Source organism: Pelodiscus sinensis, chromosome 2 (assembly GCF_049634645.1).
Source record: "Pelodiscus sinensis isolate JC-2024 chromosome 2, ASM4963464v1, whole genome shotgun sequence".
Lineage (NCBI taxonomy): Eukaryota > Metazoa > Chordata > Testudines > Trionychidae > Pelodiscus > Pelodiscus sinensis.
This window is the reverse complement of record NC_134712.1, coordinates 203,296,952-203,312,067: the sequence shown is the minus strand read 5'-3', so window position 1 is coordinate 203,312,067 and position 15,116 is coordinate 203,296,952. Positions and strand designations below refer to the sequence as shown.

Sequence of the window (15,116 nt, the reverse complement as noted above, 5' to 3'; positions counted from 1 at the left end):
AGCCATGTGTGCAAAAGATTTAAACATAATACTGGTGTTGCTGTGTACTTATGTACCCATCTGTAGGAACACATGTAGGATTTCCATATGGAGTTTGTGGCCAAAAATTGGGCCTATTGTAAACTTTCCCTCAAAAGGAATTCATAGACTCAGATGGTTGGCATTTTTAACAATATACTACGGGCCAAATTCTGCTCTGATATGGCCATTTATCATGCCTTTACAAACAGAATTTGAGGCATTGAAAAGGCAGAACACTGTTGTCATTGTTTCCCCCAAAATCCCCTCTCTAAACTCTATTCAAGAACTTCATTGTTGCCCCATGCTTTACTCCCTCTGTTGCCTGCTTGCAATTATAATGGTTGCTGCCTAATTCTGCCCAGCTGTATATGGTAGGACTCCCCACTAAATTCAGACATGTCAGGGCAGAGTTTAGCTACTAGATAAACTTATTAGGAGTGAAAATGCCAATTGGACAATTATTATGAACAGATATTGTACTGAGTTTTGCAATTCTCTACTGTCTTTGGTGTTTGCTCCCTGTTTTATAGACAGTTTTGTAAGCTATATATGCTGAAAAGGGAACACTACACTGTATGTAAGAAACCCTATAAGTTTTCTAATAAACAGACTTGTGACCATAACATAAAAATGTGTGTATGTCACCTTGCATGCACCAAACTGTATAGCTTTGAGTCTCATCAGCTTCATTTATTGTTACAAATTGCTTTAAAAAAAAGGATACTTCTGTTAGCACTGCAGGGTTGTTGAGCTGGATTCTATTTCTTATGCATTGTCAAAAGTACTGAATTCAGATGTGTTGTTGAAGTAAATGGCAAAACTCCCATTGTGACATGAAAGGGGCAAGACTGGACCCTAAATTTCAGCTTCCAGACCAAGTTATGCTCTCTTTTACAAAACCATTGAGGACTAAAGAGTTGTACAGCTGAAAATGATGACAAAATGTAACCACAGATTCTCTATTAATACTGATAAAGCATAGCCGGAAAGAAAATATCCTCAAATCCCTGATTGGTTTTTTTTTTTCCCTCCAGATCTGCAATTTTCAGAAAAATTATATTTTGGGTGTACTATCAATTTGTATGGTGAATTTGCCCGTTGAAAGACAACACTCCTAATGTTAACTTTCCTGCATAGGAAGGAAAGGTGTGAGTAGTATAAAAAGTGAACAAATCATAATATCAATTTCAAATAAAGATTTAAACAAAAAAAAAACAAACAAAAACCCTTCTGTATGCTTTCTTTTACAGAATCAAGGTGAATAATGACTGGAATTTTTATAATTGAGTAATTTTTTGACCGTAGATCTGTACAATTTGACAGTTTTTTAAAATAAGTCAATAATTATTACTGGGGTAGAAATAAATAACAGTTGCTTCATTCACCCATGAGAATGTGATTTAATTATAGATATAGAAGATTTTAGTCGATCAAGTTTTCTGTTTAGTTCCTTTTTTGAGTAAAGATTATCAACATAGCTCTTTTTGGCAACTGAGGAATGAACAAATAGGGTCTGGGATCTCCTGTAGGGACCTCATTGGACACCACAGCTTGTGCCCTAGTTAGTGCCTTTGGTGACTTTTGCCTTGTGCTTACTGTGCCGTGGAGGCGGGGTGGCCCTGTGCCTGCTCTGGCCCCACACGGCCATTTTGGCGTGCCTGAAGCTGCTGCTCCATGCTGCTCCATGCTGCATGAGCTCGACGCCGAGCTCCCTCTGGGCTCCCTCTCCCTGGATGCGGTGGCATCGCTGTGGCATCCCTACCCGACCATGGAGAGGTGTTACTGGAGACTCAACACCAGTTCAGACTGGTGGGACGGGCTGGTCCTGGAGCAATGGGACGACCAGCAGTGGCTCCAGAACTTCAGGGTGCAGAAGCAGACGTTCCTGGAGCTGTGGGCCTGGCTCGCCCCTGTGCTCCTCAGATGTGACAACCAGCTGCGTCCCACCATCCCCGTGAACAAGAGGGTCGCCATCACCCTCTGGAAGTTGGTCACCCAGGACAGCTACCGCTCAGTGGCACACCAGTTCGGGGTGGAAAGGTCCACAGTGGGTGCTGTCTTGATGCAGAAATGCCCTGGAGGGACTGCACTGCCTGCCTGGGGAAGGGAAGACTCCAGGCTCAGGGGAGGGGGCAGGGGGAAGCCCTGTCACCCAGGGGCTTATGCCATCCCTCCCTCACACAGGATTGGGGGGGCCTCTGGGGCGAGGGGGTCCTGGTGTATTTGGGGGCAGAGGGCATCACGGGGGCGGGCACCCCCCAAGGGCTCATGAACCTGCCCTGCCTCATTCGGTGCATACCCTGTGTTTCTGTGTGCCCTTCTGCAGGCTGTCCGCGGCATCAATGACATCCTGCTCAAGAGGGTCATCCACCTGTGGGATGTGGATGCAACCGTGGCTGGCTTTGCTGCCCTGGGGTTCCCCAAATTCAAGGGACCCACATTCCCATCCATGCCCCGGAGCATCAAGCAGCCCATTTCATCAATCGGAAGGGTTACTTTTCAATGATGCTATAGGCCCTCATGGACCACCATGGCCGCTTCACAGACATCTGCGTGGAGTGGTCCAGCAGGGCACATGATGCCCACAGCCTGAGAAACTCCAGCCTGACTTGCAGGCTGCAGGCAGGCACTTTCTTCCCTCAGCAGGAATTCACAGTTGGGGACGTCCGCATGCCACTCTGCATTGTGGGGGACGCAGCCTACCCCCTCATGCCCTAGCTGATGTGGCCATACACCGGACGCATGGACCCCGGGCAGGAACGTTTCAACTAGCACCTGAACTGGGCCTACAACTAGAGTGTGTGTGCCTTTCGATGGCAGAAGGGGAGATTCTGTTGTCCGCTCACCCATCTCAAAATGGGTGAGCAGAACATCGCTGAGGTTGTAGCAGAATGCTGTGTGCTGCACGACATAGTGGAGTGGAAGGGGGAGGCCTTCCTCCCGGGGCGGATGGCAGACGAGGGCTGGTCATTTGAGCAGCCCTGCACAGCCACCATCCACCAGGCGCACCACGATGGGGTGTGCATCTGGGAGGCTCTGAAGGACATGTTCTCCCAGACCCCACAGTAGGGTTGCTTCTGTCTGCCATCTACATCTTCCTTCCATCCCCAATCCTTCCCTCCCCCCGCCTTCAATAAACAAAACAGTTTTTTGTTTAAACAAGAAGAAACTGTATTTTTATGTATAATAGCTAAAAAGGGTGGGCAGTGGGAGGAGGCTCTCAGCTGGGAGGGGGAGGAGGAAGGGGTTCTCAACCGGGAGGGGGAGCTATTGCTGGGAGGGGCGGCACCTGCCAGTGTCTCTGTAGGTACGGAGGCCTCGGTGTCTTTCAGGCCGGGTTGGGGCAGGCAGGAGGGGGCAAGGCTATGGTAGCAGGAGGGACAGCTGGAGGGGGCATGGCTACAGCAGTAGGATGGGTGGCAGGAGGGGGCATAGGCATGGCAGGGAGGACAGGAGGATGCGGCAAGGCCATCGCACCTGTGGAGGAATTACCCTCACACCTGCTGCCGCCACTCCAGGTCGGCCTGCAGCTTGGTGGTGACTGCTACCTCCATCTTCTCCACGGCCTGGATGTGCCACCAGAGGAGCTGGTTGTGCTGCTTGGCCCACTGGACTGGTCCCTGGTTGATTGGTGCTGCTGCCACAGGGCTGGAGGGTCCCTCTCTCCTGGGTGGTCCTGCAGAGAACACAGAAAATGATGAGGTGATCAGTCAGCTCTGCCCACACTGTCCTTGAGGCCGGAGAAGGATGGCAGGAGACAAATTGCTTGATCATTGTCTTCAGTCCACCCCCTCTGGGGCACCTGGCACTGGCCACTGTCGGCAGACAGGATACCAGGCTAGATGGACCTTTGGTCTGACCCAGTACGGCCGTTCTTATGTGTGTCTATGTAACACCCTCCCCAAGGTAGAGCACATGGCTTCTATTCTTGTCACTGTCTGTGAGCACACACCATTGATGCTGTAGTCATGTTTGCGTGCACATCTCCACATTGCATGGGAGCAAGTGTGGCAGATGCAGTCTGGATTCTCGGACTACTGTCAATTGATTTCCTCGGCGATGGAGCCAGGGCTGTTGGGGAGTATACCATCCCTGCAGCAAGACTCAAGTGGCCAGATACCCAGGCTGGCCGCTTTCCCACTCTCCCTCCCCCCCCCCAGCCCTCAGACAAGTAGCCCAGGGAAGTGTGTGGCCGCAGTGAGGGGCTTCCCTTGGGGGCAGCTTAGAGGCCGGGAGCAGCCGAGGGACTCTGTGGGGGCCGTGCTCACAGGGCTGGCTCATTGCAGTTTCCCCAGGAGCAGGTGCTGTGTCGGATGGGCAGGCATGGTTGTGAGCAGTCTGTGTGTGGCACCCTTCGGGAGGTGTGGGGTCTGGCCTGATCCCTTGTGGCTTTGGCTGCTTCCACCTGGCATCCTCCCTCCCCCCCAGGCAGGATGTGTGAGCAGCAGGGTCCCAGGTGTGCCCTGGAGCTGCCTGCCACGTCCACATGCCACAAAGTCAGGCTGCATGAGGTTGCATGTGCTGTGTACTGCTACACGGCGTGCAGCTTGAATTGCCTGAGTGACGCTCCCTCCCCCTCCCCCCTGGGCACCCGGCTCCTCCACCTTTGCGAGTGAGAAGTGCAGCACTCACCAGGGGATTCATCGCCGGCCTCAGATGAGTCCTGGGAAATGTCCTGGCTGCTGGGCACTGGCTCCAGGTCAGGCAGCCTGACCAGCGGGGTGTGCAGTCCTGTAGTCCTGTGTCCACCACCAGCGAGGGATCTGGGACTGTCATCTCGCCGAGGATGGCATCGAGGTGGTCGTAGTGGGAGCAGGTGTCAGCTCCTGCTCTCTCGCCCTCAGTGGCCTGGACATAGCCCAGGTGCAGCTCCTTGACCATGGTCCGGACCTGTTCAAGGGTGAGATGAGAGTGCCTGGGCCATGTGGCTGAAAATGTCTGCGTTGCGGCAACAGGCATGGGGGTCGTGGAGGGCTTCCTCCTGTGTGCACAGGTCCAGAAGCACCTCCACCTCAGCCCCAGACCAGCAAGGGGCACACCACTTGGTGCCCCTCCAGGCCTTCTGGGAACCCTAGATCTGCTGGGAGGAGGGTACAAGCTCTTGGGGTGCCTGTGGAGCAGACATCCTGGGGCTCCAGGATGCAGCAGGGCAGAGCCACGTGGTGGAGCTGCTGGCTGTGCTGCTGCTGCCATGTGGTGTCTACAGGCTGCATGTGTCTTTAAGGGGGGTTCCGGCAACCAGGAAGTAGCAAGCTATGAGTGCGGGTCTGGAGTGTCCAAGCGGCCACTTGCATTTTTTCCTGAGAGGTCAGTTCTTGGCAAAAACTCTTGGCTACTTGTCCACACTGCCTTCTTGTGCAAGAAGGCTTCTTCCTCATATGGAGCATCTGAGCTCTTGTGCAAGAAGCCTGTTTTCCGACACTGTACTGTAAATTTACTTGCGCAAGAACGTGCGTGCAGTGTAGATGCTCGGTAAGTTTTTGCACAAGAACAACTGTTCTTGCACAAAAAGCCTGCAGTGTAGACGTAGCCTAAGTGTTTAGATCACACATAAGATGCTAGGAAATACTCTTATTGCCAGAAGCCATATAGATTGTTAGCATTGTTGTAAGCTGGCATAGTACCAGTTTATCACAAATATTTTTGGAATTTACCCTTTCCTAATGATACTAGCAGTGTCCCTGGGGGGTTTTTATGGCTCAGTTGAACATGCTATGAAATTATACTGTACGGAAAGAACTTTTTTCTCCTCACTGAGTGAACCACCTTTTTTTCCATTGTACGAACATGTATCCCTTGAGGTTTTTAGTGCAAAGAGAAAGGCTTTATGGTTCATTGCATATCTATTTCTACTTCCTATGAAATACAATACGCAAACAGTTCATAAATTTTAATACAATAGTCCCAAAGATACTGCATGTTGTTGCAATCTCTGACACATCCTATTCTAAAATATCTGCAGCTAAAACAGGTTAAACTTGGTGTGCCCCACCTTCACTTGTATGTTATAACACTTAAGCTTTCTTTAAATTTATTTTTAATTAATTAATTTTTTTAAAAATATATATTTTTTTAAATTCAAGTCAGTAGTACACATTTTTGTGTGCCCAGAAAAAAAAGACTCTCTATTTGTTGCCACTTTACCATGTGTCTGTGGTACAAATTAAAATCTGACACCTAGTATATACATTTGTTCATGTGTATCATCATTATTTATTGGTTAGTGTGCTAACCTGGGATATGAAAGACTTTCAGTTCCTTGCTTTTCCACAGCCTTCCTGCATAACCTTGGACAAATCACATAGTATGTCTACACTACAGAATTAGTTAATTCGAACTAAGCTAATTCGAACTAACGCGTCTAGAACTAAAAACTAGTTCGAATTAACGTTTTGCTAATTCGAACTAGCATGTCCACATTGAGTGGACCCTGAACAGGGCTTGAGGATGGCCGGAAGCAGTGCCGGCAGGGCATCAGAGGAGGACTTAGAGCGTGGAGATACTCTCTCAGGCTAATCGAGGGCTGCGCTTAAAGGGACCCGACCCCCACCCCGGACAGACAGTTCTCAGGGGTGCCCCGCTTGCAAACCAGTCCTGGCTTGGAGTGCCCGTTGTGCCCACACTGGGCACATCACAGCACTCGGCCATCAGACCGGCTGCACTTGCCGCAGGCTGCCATCTGGGGAGAGAGGGCAATTGGGGGGCTGCAGGAGAGCTTCCACCCCCAGAAGCCCGCAGAGCCGGTCCAGTCCTCCCCATCGGGGGCTCGTACCCCATTCCTCCCTCACCTCCTTCCTCTTACCCTTCCCTAGCCCCTTTTCTTGATGTACAAAATAAAGGACAATTGTGTTCAAAATTGGAATCTGTCTTTATTGAACAAAACTGGGGGAGACTGGGAAAAGGAGGTGGGAGAGGGGAAGAGAGAGGCTGGGAGAGGGGAGGGCAACTAAAATGATTAGGGGTTGGGAACAGGTCCCATATGAAGAGAGGCTAAAGAGACTGGGACTTTTCAGCTTAGAAAAGAGGGGACGGAGGGGGGACAGGCTAGAGGTCTCTAAAAGCAGGAGTTGGGTGGAGACGGTGCATACAGAAAAGTTCTTCATTAGTTCCCATAAAGAAGGACTAGAGGACACCAAAGGAAAGGAATGGGTAGCAGGCTTGAAACTAGTAAGAGAAAGTTGTTCTTCTTCACAAAGCAAATAGTTAACCTGTGGAACTCCTTGCTGCAGGAGGCTGTGAAGGCTACAACTAGAACAGAGTTTAAAGAGAAGTGAGATCAAGTCATGGAGGTTGGGTCCATAGAGTAGTCTTAGCCAGGGGGTAGGAGTGGTGTCCCTGCCCAAGGTTTGTGGAAGGCTGGAGAGGGATGGCACGAAACAAATGGCTTGGTCACTGTCTTCGGTCCATCCCCTCCAGGGTCCCTAGTGTTGGGCGCTCTCGGCAGACAGGCTACTGGGCTAGATGGACCTTTGGTCTGACCCAGTACGGCCATTGTAAGCTCAGGGCTATGGGTCGGGGGGTGTCAGTGTACCCCTTTGATTTTCATGCACACCTGCTCCTGGGTGGCCAGGCTGGCAGCTCTCCTGCCCTAGCCGGCCACTTTCCTGTGCCTAGTGCGGAGATCGTGGACGAGGTCCACGATGTCTGCACTAGCCCAGGAAGGTGCCCGCCTCTTGCGGTCCCGGGCAAGCTCCCGGGAGCCACCAGCCTGGTCCTGGGAAGAGGGGGAGGGCTGGGGGACATCGGGTGGGTGGCTCTGTGCCGTGCCAGGTGCAGGATCTGCTGGCTGGGTGCTGGCAGGCTTGCACCTGGCACGGGCACCGTAGCCAGCCCGTGCCCCTTTAAGGGGTCCGGGGCCGGGAGGGGGGCAATAGAGTTTCCCTGGTGTTGGCCAGAGTGGCCACCAGGGAAACCTGGGGAGGGCTACCCTCCCACTAGTTCGAATTAAGGGGCTACACACCCCTTAATTCGAACGAGTAAGTTCGAACTAGGCTTAGTCCTCGTAAAATGAGGTTTTCCTAGTTCAAACTAAGCGCTCCGCTAGTTCGATTCAAATTCGAACTAGCGGAGCGCTAGTGTAGTGCCTAGGAATGTTAGTTCGAACTAACGTCCGTTAGTTCAAACTAACATTGTAGTGTAGACATACCCATAGTGTCTCTATGCCTTGATTTGCTGTCTCAAAAATGGGGATAATAGCATGTTCCGACTTCATGGGTATAGGCAGGATAAATACATTAAAGACTGTGAGGCACTCAGGTATTGTGGTAATAGAAGCTATATAAGTATCTAGGGATACATATAAACATGCCAACCCCTGCATCTTATCATTATTCACCAGAAGATACAAATAATCTTCATACCCAGACTCTTTAAACACTATCAATGTTATTTGTAAACAGCATCTTTGAGAATAGCTTATCTTTGGCTTTCCATATAAAATTTTTTGGATCTTCTAACTCCTGCACCTTTAGAAAAAGAGCATTGAACAATTAAATAGTACTAAAGGATCATTTGAGAGTTTAGACACCCTTTGGTTTTTAACTATTTATTAATTCATCAGATTAATATAAAATAGAGAAATCCTTTCAAGGAAGAAATATTTGAGAGAAATGCCTGTGTATGTGTGTGTGTCTGACAAGTGCTAGGGACTGTTGCTTGATGAACACGCATATGAGAATGTTTGCTAAAGGTCAGCTTTCCTAGAATGTGGAATTGCCTTGCAAGCCAGAGGAGTGGAAGGAAGTGACTTTTCCAAGCTGTTTTAAACCACAGTCCATGCACCATCAAAAACTCACCACTTTCCAAGAAGTTAAAAAAGAAAATAACAATAGTATAAAATTCAGCTCAGAATTTCTCCTCCGCTCCCTTCCTGCATATAGCTCACCTCAGCCCACACTACAAGACCTCTTTCCCTCCCCAGTCACTCTCATGTCCCTTATATCTGGGCAGGGTAGCAAGCCGCCTGCCTGAATAACTCAACAGAACTCACTTGAACCTCCCCCAAAAGAATGAACATTTATTAGCAGGGCTGGGTATTTCTGTGTCATCCTGCTTGATTATGACAACACACTTCTGTTGGGCATTTATAATGGCAGTATGCAAAGTACTAAATTTAGATACTGTAGGGAACAATACTGCATGGATGTGGTGTCATAACAGATGACCCAGATAGGACTTTTCCTTTTTTATTTCTTTAAATCTTTGTAGAGACCTGTCTGAACCAATATGCCAGATTGAAAAAACCAGAAAGCTCGCATTGTCATCTTGTGTGGGAGGCCTCCAGGATTGTAGAGGAAATGGTACCTCACGCAATGGCTTCCTTCTTCTACCAATAGTCCACCTGTGTAAGACAGGTGAAACATGATTCCAGCTTAACATCTTTTTAGTGGATTATATGGACCTGGGGAAGAAAGGCTGGGGAAAATGTAGAGACATTCTGACATTGTTCTATGGCTCAAGGAACAATTGCGCTAGACTGGGGTCCCTTGTGATCATATAAAGAGACAGGATGCTCTCTCTAGAGCATTTCTTTATCCTAAAGGTTCACAAATATCTATCACTTCCATTAATACAATGGAAACACCGCATTCACTACTGAAATGGAGCCTCTTCTGGAGCAATGTGGCAGCTATTTAATAATGCACAGTTGCAGTTTGGAACACAAGAGCATCATGTCACATTGAAACAATGAAGAAAATGTTGTAGACCGTCTGAGATCCTGGAGTGCTCCAGACACCAGTACCAATATTCCTGTTCCTCTCAAAAGTGCAACAGGACTTTTAATTCCCATGAGGATTTCTACTTTCCATCTTATACTGATCACCTGCAAGAGCCATTACCCCCCAGGAAGGAAGGAAAAGAAAGCAATAAGTCTTGATTTGACTGCTCCCCTGGAGGTACAGCTCAGTATTTGGAACTTTCTTTTCACCAGTCTTTGACAAGAACACAAAACAATTGAAATCAAGATTGAAGCTCATTCATCCGGTTCAGATTGGGACACCTCAGCGTTTAAGAAAAGCCTCTGGTTTCCATGGTGAACAAAGCTACAGTGTTTTGCTTTTGTTCCGGTTCAGTGCAAATATTTGCACATTTGGAAATGTTCAGCTCCAAAGGCCTATACATCAGCCATCTGCTTATAGAAGCCAACACCCTTTTGCCCAGAGACGGATATAAGGGAGTATCCTGTTCCACCAGTTTCCTAATTTTGAGGCCCCAGGTCATTGACGTTAAAAAGTCCAAGTTCATTAGACCTTCCCTATTTAAATTACAGCTGATAAGTCCAGAAAGGAAAATGTGAGAGAGGTAATAGAGGCTGCTGTCACAATGACACAAGTCTATAGGAGAGCTAGAAGCATGCCAATGATGTAGTTATGTCCTCTTACACAGATTTATAATATACATGCATCATCTATACAAAGCTGTATAAAAGAACACATTTACATCATTAGCTTTCCTGAATACTAGCTCTGCTAATATAAACTGGATTCAATGTGCAGAGGAAAAAAAAGCAGCTTTTCTTTGCCCTTCTTTCTTTCTCTCACACACTCAGGGTATGTCTACACTGCAGAGTTTTCCGGGAAATAGGCTGTTTTTCTGAAAAAACTACACTTACGTCCACATTGCTATTTCAGCTTTCTTTCCTAGCCTTCTCAGCTGTAATCTAAATGGGAGACAAATGGGAGCTGTAATCTAAATGGACTTTTGAATGTCAATAAATTGTGGTCTAGGACTAAGGAGCCAGAAGGAACAGGATCCTCCCCTTTGTCACAAGAAAAGGAAACAAAAACTGATAAATCATTGTTTGCAATTTAATACAATCTATAAGTAGGAGATGGGTTGGTAGAGCAGCAGCCAAGAGAGGGGAGAAGACAGGAGGAAGCGCTGTCCCTCTTCTAACCATTCCATCCCTATCTTTTCAGGACAGCATCAGAGGGGGGAGGAGGAAGATAACGCTGGTCGCGTCATGGCCTACTATGTTATATAATTTAAAAACCACATCACTAAGAAATGATGTAAATTTGAAATTTTAGCTTCTTGTTGCTGCAGCAAATCTGGTATGAGGAAAAGTAAAGGGGGAAAGGGGCAGGTGAACCATTCATTCAGAGACATGAAAACAAGAGAGAGAAACACGTTGAACGCTACAAATACACACACAACAAATTTGTTCTCTGAATACATAGCTCCACCCACTGGACTGGATCTGAAACCTCATACCCTAAGGCTCCTGAAGTCTTTTTTTTTACTGTCATCATTTCAGGTCTCTAAATCCTCTCATTTTTTCCACCACCATGCTCGCTGCTAGACCCTCTCCGTCACAGGTATTTTGATCTACTTATTGTGACAGGGTGCCTGCCCTGCACTGGCCCTTTAAGACCAGGACTCAGGCCCGGAGCCGGGGCTAGAAAGAAAGAGGCCAGCTGGAGCTATTGGGGGCTAGGGAGAGCCCAGCTGGCAAGCAACTATCTAAGGCAGCACAATTGGCTTGGGGAAGCCAGCTGAACCCATTAGGGGAGTGAGAGCCCAGCTGGCAGGTATATATAGAGAAGCACAGGTTGCTTAAAGGAGGCCAGTGGAGGGCTGACTGCAGAGTGAGCAGGATCTCTTTGGAGGGAGACAGCCGAAAGAGAAGGACTGGAGCAGGGAGCTCTTACCCAGCGGTTGCCAGGGACTCCAGGAGGGGCTGGGAGGAAGGCGGAGGCAAGTTGGCGCCACCCGGAGACTGCCGGCTGAGGGGATGCCGGCCTGGAGATCACAGCCAGCTGGACGAGTCCAGGGGAAGGAAGCCTGGGGATCCAGGTAGGAAGTGGCCCAGGGCAGGAGTGGGAGCCGCCCCTCCTGGCCCGAGAACCTCGGTGCGTTCGGCTGGATGGCCCTGCCGAGGGAGTGACCTGTTACCTGGTTGCTCACAGGGCCCTGGGCTGGGACCTGGTGGAGTAGGGTGGGCCCGGGTCCCCCTACCTGAGGTGCGCCCCGCTACAACAGTTGTAAACTGCTTTGTGGACTCGGCCTTGATTAAAGGGCCCGTTATATACTGCTTAGTGCCTATGATGAGCAACCCATACAGACTGTAACTTGCCCTGAGAAGGGCCATATGAGGACAGTCAAGGGGCACTGAGGCACACTGGGGGTGTGAACCCCCTGACACTTAGGTTAATGTTTTTGGCATCTAATCTGATTCTTAGCCACTTTGTTTTTCATGTCCAAAGGAGGCTGAATTATCAGCAATGACCATGTCCGTGATACTTGCTACTTCTCCACCATAGACTGCTGTGCTGGTGATTTGTTTAGGTTGATGCTGAGTTTTAATGTTCACATTCAAATTCTTTAGGGCAAAGAGTATGCATTCTTGGGTCTGACACCATTTTGCACATAATCATGTGTTGCTGTAATATGAATAATGATAATAGCCCCAACTCTTGCTTCTTGTGTAAATTAGTCCCACTACATATAGTCAATAAATTTTAATGGGCATTTAGTCACATGTCATCAATACATAACATAATTAAAAATCATATTGTCCTGGGATGAAGTTAATTAGCTTGCAAGACTACAACCAAGGGCAGAATTGAGCCTGATAATTAAAGACCGAATAAAGAAGATGAAATCAGAAATAGGACCTTCAAGCTAGTACGCCACTTAAAGCTAAACAAACATGGAAGTGAAATGTTGAAAAATGATTCAGACCAAAATGTGTTGTTTCAAAATTTTAAATAAATAAAAGCCAGGGAAACCCCCAAATGAATCCTCTTTCTGAAAGAAGACATCAGAACATTTTCTTTTAGAAATACCAAAATAAACTGATTCAACATCTGACTTTTTTTCTTTTTCTGCAGGAAAAATTTATCAAAATGGATTCAAATGCATGAATTGCTTTGGTCAACCCAAATCTGCATTTTTCTGTGGAAAAAGTTTTCAAATGAAAAGTTTTGTCCAGCTCTAACAATGACTTATTTCTGTTGGGTGAAATGAGTATTTTTGATAGGAAAGGCTGGGTTGAGAGAGGGGTTAGGAATTTAAAGAGTTATTCAGAAAGGGAGGAATGGCTTTGTATATAAGATACACCAATAACCAAAATAAACTGTTTCATAAAGTGGTTTAACATGCAATAGCAGGGATTGCAAGGCTCCCTAACTAGTGACATGAGCGGTTATCTATCATCTACTTTAGAAATGTCTGTCTGAGTCTGTACAAGAACCCCGCCTAATCAATAAAAGTGACAATTTGGTATGCAGCTTCCTCTTTCCCTAACTTAAAGCAAGACCAAGGTTTGGTTGTGCCAGGAAAATGGGAAGTGCCTGGAATGGGATTGTTTTTCATAACGTGGAAGGGATGGGGCTGTTTGGAGGACCACGATCTTGAGTGTTGCCACTAGGGACAGCGAGCAGAGGGGAGAGCTATACTGCAGAGTGATCATTGGGGGCAAGAGTGTGGCCAGCAGGGCTGGGGCTTGCCATCTTGCCTGCTACCAGACTGGATAAGTAGCCCCACCGTGCCACAGACCCAAGTTCTGCTTCAACGTGATACCCCCCCACCTAACAAAAAAAAGGGGAAAGGCCCCTGCAGGCTGAGGAGCACTGAGGGTGGGGGGGTGAGAGAAGATCCCTGCCGACCAGAGGGGTTGAGGGAGGGAGAAAAGGCCCTGCAGGCCGAGGGAGAGAGAAAATCCTGCTAGATAGGATCCCCTAAGCCCTTTCTCACCCCCCAGCCCTCACTCTTAGGATCCCCCCCCACATCCTCAGCCCCCTGCCCAAAGCCCCTCCTCAAACCCCAACCTGACTTCTGCAGCCCCATATCTACAGCCTCCTGCCCTGCCCCCCACAGCTCCAAGGCCCTGCCCTCACTCCTATACCACCCTCCTCCCTACATCGCCACCCTTAAGGACCCAGGCAACACCTGGTGCGTCTTCAAGTAGTTTTAATATTCATGGATCAGGAATAGATGAGATGCTTGTTAAAGCTCAGGAAGGCCACCTTCTGTATCATTACCCTGGCAGAAGCCATGCTCAATGGCATGTTTTGCATTCAGGGACCATAAAGTGTCTTTGGGGCTACCACTGCCATTAGCACTAGCCTTTGTAAAAGGGGTGGATCATGTCCTTGTTCCACTCCCCTCAACTGGCCAAGAGCACTGGCTTGCTGTGGAGGGGAGTGAAGGCTGCATCATTTCCAGTGGTAGTCCACTGTCTTACAGAGAAGAGCCTGCCTTAAGCCCTGCACCCGCCAGAGCTGCTACTTTTACCAGTTGAACTCCTCACCACTTCCAGCAGGGAGTATTCCACAAACCCTGTCTGAGAGTTGGGCAGCTGAAATCTGTACAAAAAAATGTGTAATGGGAAGCTCTTGGCTGCATTGCATGTTTGTGCTATTATGAAAAGCCTTGCTGCTACTAGCTCCATTGGTAAATTATGCTATAAAACATGCATGGTGTGGAACAGAATTGAGTTAACGATGCAATTAGACTATTAATTGATGTAATTATTCTGAAGCTGCCCAACCTTATTGTTGCATGAATTCTTTCTTGTATGCATTGGATTTGGATCCCACATGTCTGCTGGCAACATGACAGAGATAGTCTTAGTGTCCAGAGCTAATGCATATTTTAAAGTAAAATTACATAGATGCCTGTCTCTAAATATTCCATGTATGTCCCTGTGGAATGATTCTGCCCTGCTACTAAATGCACAAGCCATAGGCGGTTGATTTCAATGACATGTTTATGGTTGACTGGCCACCACAGGTGTAAGGGTGTGTTGTTTAGGGTGGTGATAGCTGTCTTGGTACCAGGATATGAGGAGGACATGGTGGGTGAGGTAATATCTTTTAATGGACCCACTTCTGATAGTGGAGAGTACAAGGGGAACATTAGTAGTCAAAGGATTAATGTTGCAAGGTCTTTGATTTTGGACTTTTGGTGGGGGAGGGGCTTTCTGCTTTTTAGCGCTAGCTGGTGTAGCCTGAGCCCTTGAGAATGAAGCTGACAATAGCATTCAGCTTGCATGTAACAGCTGCAAATATTTGCCCTATAGAAAGAATAGTTATAAAAAGGTTACCAAAGATGGAAAAAATACATTTGCCTTGTTTCAGTTTAGCATCCTT

General features: G+C 47.9%; 1 long non-coding RNA gene across 1 annotated transcript; it reads left to right on the top strand.

The window, feature by feature from the left end:
- The first annotated feature begins 11,680 nt into the window (after nucleotides 1-11,680).
- On the top strand, nucleotides 11,681-13,246 carry LOC142826834 (uncharacterized). Its single transcript, XR_012901095.1, has 2 exons — nucleotides 11,681-11,817; nucleotides 12,855-13,246. It is a non-coding gene; the product is annotated as an uncharacterized LOC142826834 (long non-coding RNA).
- Nucleotides 13,247-15,116: the final 1,870 nt, after the last annotated feature.